At 41.6% G+C, this 10,468-nt stretch overlaps 1 pseudogene; it reads left to right on the forward strand.

Moving 5' to 3' along the window:
* The first annotated feature begins 9,646 nt into the window (after nt 1-9,646).
* Nucleotides 9,647-10,073, forward strand: LOC136163247 (large ribosomal subunit protein uL14-like; annotated as a pseudogene).
* Nucleotides 10,074-10,468: the final 395 nt, after the last annotated feature.

Here is a 10,468-nt window from a genome sequence, read left to right on the forward strand (position 1 = left end):
CCAACACCACAGTTCAAAAGCATCAGGGTGACAACACACAGCCTTGACATATTCCTTTCCCAATTTGGAACCAGTCTGTTGTTCCATGTCTGGTTCTAACTATTGCTTCTTAACCTGCATACAGATTTCTGAGGAGATTGGTAAGGTGGCCTGGTATTCCCGTCTCTTTAAGAATTCTCCACAGTTTGTTGCGATCCACACAGTCAAAGGCTTTGGTATAGTCAATAAGAAGAGATAGATGTTTTTCTGGAATTCTCTTGCTTTCTCAATGATCCAACGGATATTGGCAATTTGCTCTGTAGTTCCTCTGCCTTTTATAAATCCAGCTTGAACATCTGGAAGCTCACGGTTCATATACTGTAGAAGCCCGGCTTGGAGAATTTTGAGCATTACTTTGCTAGCGTGTGAGATGAGTGCAATTGTGTGGTAGTTAGAGCATTCTTTGGCATTGCCTTTCTTTGGGATTGGAATGAAAACTGACCTTTTTCAATTCTATGGCCACTGCTGAGATTTCCAAATTTGCTGGCATATTGAGTGTAGCACTTTCACAGCATCATCTTTTAGGATTTGAAAGAGCTCAACTGAAATTCCGTCACCTCCACTAGCTTTGTTTGTAGTGATGTTTTGTAAGGCCCACTTGATTTCACATTCCAGGATGTCTGCCTCTAGGTGAGTGATCACACGATCATGGTTATCTGGGTCATGAAAATCTTTTGTTTCATCTTCACAACAACCCTAAATACGTGTGCATCAGATTTCCTTTTACAGATGGTGATTTCAAAAACCAGGTTAAGTAATTTCCCCCCAAACTCCACAGTAACAGGAAGCAGAATGAAGAAGTGAATTTTAGTTTCTCTGACTTCAGGGCCAGGGCACTTAAAGACCCACCTGATCAATGGCCTCAGAATTAATTTTTCAGGAAGTAAAGGATATTAAACATCAACTCAAATTCTTCACTCTCAGAGAAAAGGAATCCTCCTCGTAGTGGGTCCTGCTGCTCTAAACTCCCCTTTTGAGGAGAAGTGGCAACTCTGATATATAGTTTCAGCCCAACTCATCTGCCTTCAGGAACAACATTTGTCCATAGATACAGTTGAGAAGATGGGGCTGAAATGAAGTGTCGCTTTGCTTTGGAGGGCCATATTCTGTGTCAAAGAAAAGGGTCTGATATTTTGCACTGAGTCCACAGCAGGCTCAGGAGGAAGCATTTTCCCCTCTCACAGTTGTAAATGCTCTACCCAAATGCAGGCATGTAAATAACCAGAATAACTAGAGTCAAACTCAAGCCTCCAGGGAGGGAATTCATAAGCACTGTGCAAAGTGGTTTATAAATGTCATGTTATTATTTCTTAAAATGGGTTAGGCAGGTGTTTATCCACGCTTTTTTATAGACCAAAATGATTCTGCATTCTCGAATCTTTCTCCCATAGACTGGAAATGGTTACAGGCTGTCTCCACAGGAGAAAATGAATGCATAAAAGCACATAGTGTGTTAGAGCTGGCAGGAGCCTCAGAGTTCAGCTCACCCAGCCATCAGCGTGCAGTGGCCAGGGGAGCCGGTGACTTGCCTCAGGACACATCCTGGACGCATCAATAGATGAGCTCGGCCGGAAACCCAGCTCTGCTGCTCTCAATCCAGGATGACTTTTATCACACCCTGGGGGAAGCAATGTTAATTCAGGGAAGCAAGAGTCCGTGTGTCATAGACTGACTCGGAATGCTAATGCAAAGTCAATATGCCACGGTGTTTTTTTTTTTTAAGTATGTATAAAGATTTTTACATAAACAATGCAAGGTGATTTTTTTTAATTTAAAAATATAGATAAAGAAAATATGAATGGACGAGAAAAAACAATCATCTTACCACCAGAGACAGTCACTGATGAAACCTTGGTATCCATGCCTCTGGACATTTCTATGCTGTGTGTGCTTATAAAGTGATTCGCTTACACACATGAGACCACGCTATAAACATTCTTTGATAACCAGCTTACTAGCGTATTTTAGACATCTTTCCAGGCGGATGTATCTTCATTTGTGTTATTTTTTATGGCTGACTAGCAGTCCCTGGCATGACTACATAATTTATTAAGCCAGTTCCCTAAGGCAAGACTCTGACACTTTTTTCAGTAACAAAAGCAACAAACACAGGATAACTAAATGGGCCCAGCCCCCCGCCAGCGCTGTTTCCTCCGAGCTGTGTCCGCATGGACAAGTGACTAATCTCCCAGCCACCTCCTATAGCAGCCACCACGCCTCTCTTGCAGGGGTTGTGTGGTGTCTTAGTGGAGGGAACACAGCCAACACGTTAGTTGCTTTCATTCTTATTATTTACTTGTATGGAATGTTACTATTATCAACAAAATCTTTTTTAAAATTTATTTTATTGAGGTATATTGAATTATAATGCAGTGCTGAATTCTGCTGTACAGTGATTCAGTTATGCTTATACTTACAGTCCTTTTTATATTCTTTTCCATGATGGTTTGTCATAGAATATAGAATACCATTCCTGTGCTATGCAGTAGGACGTTGTGATTTATCTATCCTATATATAATAGTTTGCATGTGCTAATCCCGAACTCCCAGTCCTTCCCTCCCTCACCTCCCCCCCATCTCTTGCCAACCACAAATCTATTCTTTATGTCTGTAACTCTGCCTGTGTTTCATAGATATGTTCATTTCTGCTATATTTTAGATCCCATATGTAAGTGATATCATATGGTATTTTCCTTTTTTTTTTTTACATATTTCACTAGTATAATATCTCTAGGTCCCTCTATGATGCTGCAAATGGCATTATTTCACTTTTTATGGCTGAGTAGTATTCCACTGTATAATATATATGTACCATGTCTTTATCCATTCATCTCTTGATGGACATTTAGGTTGTTACCATGTCTTGCCTATTGTGAATAGTGCTGGTATGAACATTGGCTGCATGTATCCATTTGTATGGACATATGCCTAGGAGAGGGATTGCTAGATCATATGAAAACTCTATTTTTAGTTTTTTGAAGAACCTCCATACTGTTTTCCACAGTGGCTACACAAATTCACATTCCCACTGACAATGTAGGAGGGTTATAAAAATCTTTCTAGCTAGATTTTTGTCCCTACTCTCAAGTATTTCCTGAGAGTAAGTCCTAGAAATTGCGTGATTAAATAAAAACATATTAATATATTTTTGCATTTAGTGCCAATTGCCCTCTTAAAACACTGTACCTATTTACTTTCCTGTGGGGAAAAAATGTTCATTACTTCACATCTTTTCCACAGCAGCCATTATGATTTTTTAAAAATAATTTTTACCAAATTGAGTGGTTATAAATCTAAATCATTACTGTTTCAATTTTATTTCTTTGTGTGTTGAGAAGTTAAACAATTTCCATCTATATTTTGGACATTACATCTCTCTTCCTTTCCTTCTCTCTCTTTTTTTTGTTTCCTTCATTTTTTAACTTGTCTCTGACACAATTTGATCTCTCTGAAATTGCTCATAAAGTTCAATTAGCAGCTGATTTAGCCCTTCGGATAAGGGAAAAAAAAAGTCTACTGGACTGTTATAAACACCATGAGGACGGAAACGTGGACTGTTTTCCTTCCTGTTATCACTCTCCATAATGCTTGGTTGTGAAATGTTCCCAGTAAACCCTGATGGAACGGCTGAGTGAATGGATGCCTGGATGATGGGTGGAAGACCGTAAGAATTTTTCCCTAGAGCAGCCTGCAGCAACTGTTAGGGCCTAGGTACCAGCTGTTCCAAGCCTTCCCTTCAGTTCATTTAAAGAATGATACCCAAGCTGGAGTCACCCCTCTCACTACCAGAAGCTCCTTCCCATCCCTTTGGGAGAGTTATCTTGTTATGAGACCACATATATCACCAAGCGCACAAGCAACTCAGATTCAGTTTATCTGAGGAGGAGAGCCTGAGTAAGCAGTAAGTTTCATCAGATAGCTGATCTTACCTTTCATTTTCATCAATAAATCTATATTGTGAATCTACCCAGTGAAGAAACGAGGGCCCAAGGAGAAACAAATATAGGAAGAACATGGAGGGGGGGACAAGCTGTGATGCTGTCCCCATCCTCAAGGACAGGAGTCCATCCAGGTGTTACAGGAGTCAGCAGGTAAGTAACTGTGGTAACACAGCCGAAAATGATGGGACACAACCTTGATCTTAAGGGGGCAGTTACTCCACCACTCTAGCTCATTGCTGTTATACCAAGAATGTGGGTGTAGAGTTGCCAGAATCTGGAATGTGGTGTGAAAGAGCCTGATTGAATGTTGGGTTAGTTTTGCAACCATTATGTAGGTCCAACAAAAGCTCTGTCATTCATTTGCAATCTCTACCCAGGAAACCGTTCAACTGCAGTTCTTCATTGTTACTGGTCGGGGCATAGACTTGGATTACAGTGATATTGAATGGTTTGCCTTGGAAATGAACAGAGATCATTCTGTCGTTTTTGAGATTGCATCCAAGTACTGCATTTCAGACTCTTTTGTTGACTATGATGGCTACTCCATTTCTTCTAAGGGATTCCTGCCCACAGTAGTAGATATAAAGGTCATCTGAGTTAAATTCACCCATTCCAGTCCATCTTAGTTCACTGATTCCTAGAATGTTAACGTTCACTCTTGCCATCTCCTGTTTGACCACTTCAAATTTGCCTTGATTCATGGACCTAACATTCCAGGTTTCTATGCAATATTGCTCTTTACTGCATCAGACCTTGCTTCTATCACCAGTCACATCCACAACTGGGTGTTGTTTTTGCTTTGGCTCCATCCCTTCATTCTTTCTGGAGTTATTTCTCCACTGATCTCCAGTAGCGTATGCCAAAGCCTTTGACTGTGTGGATCACAATAAACTGTGGAAAATTCTGAAAGAGATGGGAATACCAGACCACCTGACCTGCCTCTTGAGAAACCTGTATGCAGGTCAGGAAGCAACAGTTAGAACGGGACATGGAACTACAGACTGGTTCCAATAGGAAAAGGAGTACGGCAAGGCTGTATATTGTCACCCCGCTTATTTAACTGATATGCAGAGTATATCTTGAGAAATGCTGGGCTGGAGGAAGCACAATCTGGAATCAAGATTGCTGGGAGAAATACCAATAACATCAGATATGCAGAGGACACCACCCTTATGGCAGAAAGGGAAGAGGAACTAAAAAGCCCCTTGATGAAAATGAAAGAGGAGAGTGAAAAAGTTGGCTTAAAGCTTAACATTCAGAAAACTAAGATCATGACATGCAGTCCCATAACTTCATGGCAAATAGATGGGGAAACAGTGGCTGACTTTATTTTGGGGGGCTCCAAAATCACTGCAGATGGTGATTGCAGCCATGAAATTAAAAGACGCTTACTCCTTGGAAGAAAAGTTATGACCAACCTAGACAGCATATTAAAAAGCAGAGACATTACTTTGCCAACAAGAGATCATCTAGTCAAGGCTGTGGTTTTTCCAGTAGTCATGTATGGATGTGAGAGTTGGACTATAAAGAAAGCTGAGTGCTGAAGAATTGATGCTTTTGAACTGTGGTGTTAGAGAAGACTCTTGAGAGTCCCTTGGACTGCAAGGAGATCCAACCAGTCCATCCTAAAGAAGATCAATCCTGGGTGTTCATTGGAATGACTGATGTTGAAGCTGAAACTTCAATACTTTGGCAACCTGATGCGAAGAGCTGACTCATTTGAAAAGACCCTGATGCTGGGAAAGATTGAAGGCAAGAAGAGAAGGGGATGACAGAGGATGAGATGGTTGGATGGCATCACCGACTCAGTGCACATGGGTTTGGGTGAACTCCGGGCATTGATAATGGACAGGGAGGCCTGGCGTGCTGCAGTTCATGGGGTCACAGAAGGTTGGACACAACAGCGACTGAAATGAACTGACTGACTGACCCAGGAAACTGACAACTCAGAAAACAAAGCAGCCATACTGCAAATGAGGGGTGCAGTTGGTGAAGAGAAGAGGATGCCAGGGAAGGAGCAGTGCTTATGAGAGAGGCAGCTGAAGGCAGAAGGAAGGCAGGAACCTCATTTTGTAGGGCAGATGTTCAGATAGGTTGAAAGGACCATTGAATAAATCCCTCAGTCTTTCAAAAGCTATAACCAACAAAGAACTGGTGTGCAGAGCATGGATGCTGAGTTAGGCAGAATGCATTAAGCCAAGTGGATCTATAACTATTGTGAATAGAGGACCTGGCAGATTCAGTAAGACCTTACAGGGCTAGTTTGGGGGAAGTTGGCAAGCCTCAGTCTCTGCAGGACGGAAAGTCCTCTCCAACCTCCACCGAATCACAGGTGCACCTCTTATCCTATTTTTTCACCCTGAAAGTCACCCAGGATACCGCCAGTTTTGGCCACCCACAGGCAGGCATGCCTTGGCAGCCTCAACCAGCCTCACAAAAATCAGAAGACTCGTGAGCCTGACATTGCAGAATTTATACTGGGAGGCTCCCATTTTCAAAGCTGCTGCCTATCCTTTTCCACTTTAAACAGCAAACTCGTGTATGATGTTCTATTTTTTGGTTTGAAAATGCTCCAGCTGAGTACTTGCATGGTTACCATGGCAACTATCAGGTAGCATCGTCTTGTGCCTGAAGCTGAGACTGCCAGCAAGAAAGCCAATACAGTAGTATATTGTTTCTTCCTGGACTAATCTTTTAAACTGTAGCCTGTAGAGTTCCCATAATATATTCAATCAGAAGCTTGAGTGGTTTATTGAATTTAATGTGGCATGGCTCTCCTCTGACGGTGCAATCCATTCAGTAGCAGGCCTTTATTTTGAATTTTCTCCTTGGCAGTGAAAAGTGCAGAGCCTACTGTGGTGCACATTTTGTGATTTCAGAGATTTTAAGAAAGAAAATGGATTTGTACACACAAACAGACACTGTCTTTTTAATCTCACACTAGTTGAAGAATTATTCATCTTATTTTGACTGGACCCAGGTGGGCTATTTGCCAAACATCTGATTTCTAGATATTGTATATATCACCAGGGGAGAGCTAAAATATTTCTGTGATTGGTGAACCCTCTAAGGAGACAAGAAGTAAAAGTCAGCTGGCTCAGTCAAACAGTGGCTGGTCAATTCCAAGTCCTCCAGGGTGTACCCTCCATCTGTGTCCTAAGAGAGAGGTCATGTTCCCCCCACTCCTCACCCCAGCCTCCTGGGTGAGAGAGAGGTGAGGTAAACAGAGGGTGTGGCCACACTTACTGTGAAAGGCCCAGCATAGTAGGACATCATGAATGGAAGTGCTCTTTGGGGTCAAAACAGTGAGAGGCTCCATTGTTCCAGAAGCTGCAGAGTAGATGAGAGACCAGACTAGAAGATTTAATAAATTGCTGTGCACTTGTGCTCAGACCTTTAAATGTCTGTGAGAAGTGTGTATAAACACTGGAATCCCTTTTTGTGTTATGCTTCTTCAAGTGTGAAACTGCTCAGGATGGGATTGGACTGAATGGACATAGCTTGGTACATATTACAATTTTTTAATTGAAATTTTAAATGTTTATAATAATTTAATAGTGTTATCAAATTACTGGGCTTAATCACTCAGTTGTATCTGACCCTTTGTGACCCCATGGACTGTACCCCACCAGGCTTCTCTGTCCATGGGGATTCTCCAGGCAAGAATACTGGAGTGGGTTGCCATCACTTCTCTAACCCAAGAGATCTTCCCAACCCAGGAATCGAACCTGCATCTCCTGCTTTGCAGGCAGATTCTTTACCATCTGAGCCACCAGAGGAGCCCATCAAGCTACTGACTAGTTATAAAATCTTTACTATTAGGATTTCATTCAGTGGATGTTAACTGAACACCCCCACAGTTTTAATTTTTTTTTAATTGAGAAGCACAAACACTTCCATCATTGATCCAAGCATGAACCTTTTTGATAGTTTATTATTTACTTACTTACTAATAACGTAGGAACTCCTGTGCACCCATCATCCTCTAATCACAGTTCTAGGTGTTGTGGGAAATACCAAGATGAAGGAAACAGGTCACACCTTTCAAGATGTGAAATTTGATGTGATAGGTGTGATAATTTGGTGTGATAGGCTGATAGCGGCTTCCGAATGAAATCACTCAGTCGTGTCCGACTCTTTGCAACCCCATGGACTGTAGCCTACCAGGCTCCTCAATCCATGGAATTTTCCAGGCAACAATACTGGAGTGGGTTGCCATTTCCTTCTCCTACTCTTAGGAACCTGTGACTATCATTTCATTTAGAAAAAAATAAAGTCTTTGCAAATATGATTACGATAAGGATCTAAAAATGAGTAGCTAACTGAATTCTCTATTGTTGTTGCTGCTATTCAGCCTCTAAGTCGTGTCCAAGTCTTTGTGGCTCCGTGGACTACAGCACACCTGTCTTCCCTGTCCTCCACTGTCTCACGGAATTTGCTCAAATTCATTTCCATTGAGTCAGTGATGCTGTCTAACCATCTCATCCTCTGCTGCCCTCTTCTCCTTTTGCCTTCAGTCTTTCCCAGCATCAGGGTGTTTTCCAATGAGTCAGACATTCACATCAGGTGTTCAAAGTACTGGAGCATCAGCATCAGTCCTTCCAATGAATATTCAGGATTGATTTCCTTTGGGGTTGACTGGTTTGATCTCCTTGCAGTCCAAGGGATTCTCAAGAGTCTTCTCCAGCACCACAATTCCAAATCATCAATTCTTCAGCACTCAGCTTATTTTGTGGTCCAAATCTCACATCCGTACATGACTACTGGAAAAACCATAGCTTTGACTATACAGACCTTTGTCAGCAAAGTGATATCTCTGCTTTTTAATATGCAAAGTTTGTCATAGCTTTCCTTCCAAGGAGCAAGCATCTTTTAATTTCATGGCTGCTGTGTCTATCCCAAGAAAATAAAGTCTGTCACTGTTTCCACTAGGATTCTCTGAGTGGACCCTGAATATCAGCAGAGAGAGATGGAGCTTTGTCTCACCCAAACAGAAGATAAGGCAATGTGAAGACAGAAGCAGAAATTTGAGTGATGTGAATACAAACCCAATGAACACCAAGAAATTCCAGCAGACATCAGAGGTTGGAAGAGGCATGGAGAAAATTCTCCTCTAGAACCTCCGGCAGAAGTATTGCCCTACTCCTACCTTGGATTCAGACTTCTGGGCTCCAGAATTGTGGGAGAATACATTTTTGTTGTTTCAAGCCAGCATGGTTGTAATAATCTGTTACAGCAGCTACAGGAAACTAATACATGTGCATTATATCTTTAGTTCTCCAAACAATACTATGGGGCAGGGACCATAATCACCTCCATTTCTTACATGAGGTAACTGAGTCTCAGTGTGTTAGAAAACCATCCCAAAGTCTTAGATCGAATTAGGGACATTCAAGAGATTCAAACACTAAACACTGAAAAATACATCAACTCACACCTTAGATAATGAAAACATACTCACACAATCTGATCTCTAAAGTACAGATCATCTATGTGTGCTGAAATCAACGCTGCTTCTTTCTAGACTTTCTAATAGAAAAATTCTGAATAGTTTAACAGAAGCCTCACTTTTCTCTTCCCTTTGGGCCTTTATACTGGTGCTCTAAGCCATATTGCATCTACCCAATAAGAAAATTGCTGCGTTTTATCTCTTTCTGGCATTCAAGATGTCAAAGTAGGGACATGGTAAGTTCTCTGGTGCAAAATTCCAGATTTCCTTGTCTCTTCCAGTTGGAACCATGATCAACCACTCTGGCAACACAGGAGCCAAAAATTTGTATATCATCTCTGTGAAAGGGAGCAAGGGACGACTAAATAGACTTCCTGCAGCTGGTGCGGGTGACATGGGGATGGTCACAGTGAATAAAGGCAAACCAGAGCTCAGAAAGAAGGTGCATCCAGCAGTGGTAATTCAACAATGAAAGTCATACCGGAGAAAAGATAGTGTGTTTCTTTATTTTGAAGATAACACAGGAATTATACATAGCAAACAATAAGGGAGAGATGAAAGGTTCTGCCATCACAGGACCAGATGCAAAGGAGTGTGCAGACTTGTGGCCCAAGATTGCATCCAGCACTGACAGCATTGCATAATTCTTCAGTGTATTTGTAAAAGAAAAAAGAATTAAAATTAAAAATGATTTGCTCCCTGCCTGCACCCAACCGAAAAGACAAGAGAAGAAAATAGCTTTGTTTGCCTAACACAAAAATGTGTAAAATACCTTCAGGAAACATGGAGTCAACCAGTTTTGCTGAAGCAAAGCTGTTTATATCATAGTCACAAGAGAGGAAAGCAGAACTTTATTCCAAGCCCAAAGACTGCAGAGAACAAGGGAAATCAGACCTGGACTTTATCCAGTCAGAAGTTGGTGGAGATGACTAGGAAAGAATATTTAGATTAGTGACCAGGGGTCATGGGTGACTTTGAACCTACAGGGTTTGGGTGAGGATAATGGTAGTTGAGGGACTTAAGGAAGAACTGGGAGGTG

The sequence above is a fragment of the Muntiacus reevesi genome, chromosome 3 (assembly GCF_963930625.1).
Source record: "Muntiacus reevesi chromosome 3, mMunRee1.1, whole genome shotgun sequence".
Lineage (NCBI taxonomy): Eukaryota > Metazoa > Chordata > Mammalia > Artiodactyla > Cervidae > Muntiacus > Muntiacus reevesi.